The sequence below is a fragment of the Triticum dicoccoides genome, chromosome 3A (genome assembly GCF_002162155.2).
Source record: "Triticum dicoccoides isolate Atlit2015 ecotype Zavitan chromosome 3A, WEW_v2.0, whole genome shotgun sequence".
In the NCBI taxonomy this organism is placed as follows: Eukaryota; Viridiplantae; Streptophyta; class Magnoliopsida; order Poales; family Poaceae; genus Triticum; species Triticum dicoccoides.
This window is the reverse complement of record NC_041384.1, coordinates 243,950,248-243,954,911: the sequence shown is the minus strand read 5'-3', so window position 1 is coordinate 243,954,911 and position 4,664 is coordinate 243,950,248. Positions and strand designations below refer to the sequence as shown.

General features: G+C 42.0%; 1 long non-coding RNA gene across 2 annotated transcripts; it reads right to left on the bottom strand.

The window, feature by feature from the left end:
- Nucleotides 1-1,102: 1,102 nt before the first annotated feature.
- Nucleotides 1,103-3,977, bottom strand: LOC119268000. 2 transcript variants are annotated; one of them, XR_005132778.1, is made up of 3 exons: nt 3,442-3,977; nt 2,415-3,322; nt 1,103-1,268 (listed from the first exon to the last, which is right to left on the bottom strand). It is a non-coding gene; the product is annotated as an uncharacterized LOC119268000 (long non-coding RNA). The 2 variants fall into 2 exon arrangements; XR_005132777.1 differs by having other exon boundaries at nt 2,415-3,977.
- Between the last annotated feature and the right edge of the window lie 687 nt (nt 3,978-4,664).

Here is a 4,664-nt window from a genome sequence, read left to right as displayed (position 1 = left end):
GGACGGTGATGGGTTGGATGAGATTTATCGTGTAATCGAGTTAGTTTTGTTAGGGTTTGATCCCTAGTATCCATTATCTTCCGAGATTGATGTTGCTATGACATTGCTATGCTTAATGCTTGTCACTAGGGCCCAAGTGCCATGATTTTAGATCTAAACCTATTATGTTTTCATGAATATATCTGAGTTCTTCATCCTATCTTGCAAGTCAATAGTCACCTACTGTGTGTTATGATTCGGTAACCCTGAAGTGACAATAATCGAGACCACTCCCGGTGATGGCCATAGTTTGAGGAGTTCATGTATTCACTAAGTGTTAATGCTTTGGTCCTGTACTCTATTAAAAGGAGGCCTTAATATCCCATAGTTTCCAATAGGATCCCGCTGCCACGAGAGGGTAGGACAAAAGATGTCATGCAAGTTCTTTTCCATAGGCACGTATGACTATATTCGGAATACATGCCTACATTACATTGATGAACTGGAGCTAGTTCTGTGTCACCCTATGTTATAAATGTTGCATGAGGAATCGCATCCCACATAATTATCCATCACTGATCCAATGCCTACGAGATTTTGACATGTTGATCTTTGCTTAGTTACTTTTCCGTTGCCACTGTTACAATCACTACAAAAACTACTACTGTTACTTTTGCCACCGTTACCGCTACTTCCATATTACTTTGCTACTAAATACTTTGTTGTAGATATTAAGTCTTTCAAGTGCGGTTGAATTGACAACTCAACTTTTAATACTTGAGAATATTCTTTGGCTCCACTTGTGTCGAATCAATAAATTTGGGTTGAATACTCTACCCTCGAAAACTGTTGCGATCCCCTATACTTGTGAGTTATCAGGCACTACCGGCGATTCCCGATGTCAAGTCTGCCCTAGCCTCGATCGATCGAGGTGTGTAGGTGATTGACTTGACGGCCTCCGCTCCCACTGAGCCCATGATCAACACATTGATGGACGATGACTGTTGTGCGTGCTGGTTCAGCGTCAGGTGCACAGTGTAGCTCTTTTGTGTGCACGTGGTTCGTTATATTCTTGTAAATTAGCAATATATATACTCAATTGATTTCTGATGCATGTCAAATATGTCAATCGTATGGGTTGGCTTGCCTGTATATTATATGAACTAGTAAAAGGGCCCGTGTGTTGCAACGGGTTATACATATTTTCTCCCTCAAGTGCTCCATGTAACCATGTTGATTCTTTCAATCTTCTCGAGCTACTGCACAGTGTTGATGCTTTGATGTTTCCCCTAAATGGAACACTCAGATTGTCAGTGGACAAGTTTAAGGAGGAAATATCATCGAAAATAAACCAAAACATTAAAGATAATTGAAAACACTCAAATTATGACACATATGGCATAATTCAGTAGTCCTAAGATCACCGCAGATGTTGAATGTGTTGTTTCACATGCTTTTTCCACATTGATACTTACCGGTTGGTCATAAATGTTTGGGTTTCCCATAAATAGTTGTGAAAGAGAAGTTTGATTTGTTCCCTACTCCATCAGGAATACTATTACAATTACTAAAAATTGAGGAAAATGCAGGGGCACACAGTCAATACATATGTATGTTTTGCTAGTAAGCATGTGAATTCCACTACAGCTGACCTCCATCTACTGAACTGTGATCTATAGGCCTTAATAGAAATGCCCGGATTAATTTAGATATCCAGATCCAAGCTTGGATCCAATCCAAGTATGGGTTCCCATGTAATTAATGAATTGTTTTCATGTAAACAATTCAACTATGCACAAGGATCTTTCCTAAAACGTTACCTAATCACAAAAGGGTGCATTCAGAGAACTACGATTTACTCTCTCATCATCTTGCTCGTACAAGGAACACTATGCTTACACATAATAAGCAGAAAGCAAACCACAGTCATCCACACTGCCAAGAGTAATCAGGCAATAAATTAGACCAAACAATCTACAGATCACAGGAACACAGGAACCCCACCTAAAGGGAAAAGGATGCATTTAGAGAAGTACGATTTATTCTCACATCATCATGCTCGTGCAAGAAGCACTATGCTTGCACATTATATGTAGAATAAGCACAATAAGCAGACAATACATTAGATCAAACAATCTACTCATCATAAATTAGCCAGATTGGCCATGAAAACTAACACGGGTAGAGCAAATAATTTATCCAGAGGGTAGCAAATGTGCAAAATGAATCACAGGAACAGTTTAAATTGCATTAGAATCTGCAGAGGCTGAAGGGTGTGAACTAAATAGTAGAATCATATTGCAGAAGCAGAAACTTTGGATGAAGAGTGAACATGCAGTTACTCATAGATTTAAAGATATCTATATTTATCTGAAATATATTGATACATATATATATATATATATATATATATGTAGGGGTTCGCGTCTGTGTACCCTTGGGTTTCTGGCTATGGAGGAGGAATCCGGCGCTGGCGGTCACGGCGACCATTACGGGCACCGTTGTCTCCATGCTCTAGCCCTGCAGGAACTCCATCATTGGGGTGTGTCCCTCCTCCTTGTGGATTCCCATATTGGCCACGAGATTGTAGACAGCAATACATTCATGGCACAAGTATGAACATGGCTGTAATTAGTGATATCAAAAGAAAATCTAAAGAAAATTGTTTTGTACAAGTGTATCTCGTGCATCCCCAAATTCACAAATACACAAGTACTTTTTTTATCCCCAAATTCCCACAACTCTAATTCTTAAAATCCCCAATTGGTCACTAATTAACCACAACACAGTTACACAAAGCTACAAACAGGAATAGAATTTCTGTCCTTCATCACCTAGATTATCCAGAAAATAGGATTTTGGATTATATGAGAACTGCACAAATAAATTCAGTATACAGCTATATGCAGCATCGGTTGTGGCTAGAGGACAACATTTTGTTTTAACTTTCTATTATAAAAAAATCAACATGAAGACTGCAAGAGCAAAAACTGATGTGAATTTTCTTTTCACCCAAGCAACTATTTTATTTTGGAATTTGCAGGAGGAACACAGCATGATTAGTAAGTAGAGAACTCCACATTAATCTACACAAAGAAAAATAGGAACAAAGAGAAGGCAAGCAAATTCTAACCCACATGTCGTCGTTGTGGTCGATTGCAGTTTCTCTCTTGTACATTCAGTCAAGTGACTCGAGTGTGTCTAGGAAGTAGCGTCATTTCTTGTAGCTAGTTCAGACATCATCCTCTTGCGGTACTGGCAACATCCATGACGAATCCACACACCAGGAGTCTTGGGTAGTTGCAGCTGCATCCACGCGCCAGGAAGGTGACTCAATTCGGTGCTGCCACTCAACACAATTGAAACATTAGATTAACATTACAGTGCAAATGAATTATATGATGCCAAAGCTACCACAGCCCCTATCACAGTGCAAATGAATGAATGGCTTCATGAACTAACCAGCCAGCAGACTTCTGCTGAAAAAACTTAATGCAGTTATGCAAATGATTGTTATTTTCCAAAGGAGGCGCGATGCAAACTTCTTTTATCAGAGGCGCAACACAGATTCAGAGGTTAGGAGGAGAGAAATGTAAACAACTTGAGTGGGGCAAAAGCTCGAACAGGCCTTTGTGTCCGGGTGGTCGTGGTGCGCCCAGAAGGCGGCCACGGCGGCATGTCACCCCTGCGCCACCACGCTCCCCAGCAGCCACGCGTCCGCCAGGTCGCGCCGCACCACCATGTACTGCACCACCACATCATCGGCTTGCTTCCTCGCTTCCTCAACGACAGCGGCGGAGGAGGGACGTCGCGCCGCCGCGCCGGATCCCTCCTTCACCCCCGCCTGCTGGATCCTGCCGCCGTTGTTCTGCATCGAGTAGACGCATTGTCCCTGGCCGCTCGAGCGCCGCAACGGGGGCGGCGAGCGGGCAGAGGTGCAGCTGCGGCAGGCGGGATAAGGTCGGCCGCGACGGTGGCTGGGGAATTTTTCACAGGCCAGGGTCGAGGCGAGGAGGCAGATGCGTATATTTTTTCAGCGAACCATTTTTCTGGCAGATTAATGATGGATTTCGGGTTGAATACATAAAAACAGGAGGGACTATTTTGCAAAAAGATCGCGACGGTGAACCCGACAAACTCAATCCGTACTTTATTATTAGGGAGAGATTTGCAATATGGACAAATAATATGCAAATGCCTTCTGGACATCGGTGATGATCGCCTCTTCAAAAACATGGACATCCTCTACTCTATCGGGCACATGCTTAAACTGAATGAACTGTGTACGATACTAATACTTTCCATGAAAATTTAAGAACTTGGTTAACAACATTTGAGTAACATATATATAGTGGCGACACTATACGACAAAAGAAGGATCTTCGTAACACGGTTTTGACAACCATATGGTCCATATCTACATACTTAAATTAGTAACAACTAGCACATTTTAAGAGGTAGAGGGCCAACAACTATATGGTCCATATGTCCATACTTAACATAATAACAACTAGCACATTTTAAGAGGTTGAGGGCCAACAACCACAACTATCCGCTGGAAGCAGCTTGATCACGATGACTCGGCATCTCGTTAATGAAAAGGAAGAACCCTCCTGTGCCTTGGTAGAGCATGAGTAGAACAGTGTCTCCAATTTTCCAATATAGATGCATTGCCACGACAAGAG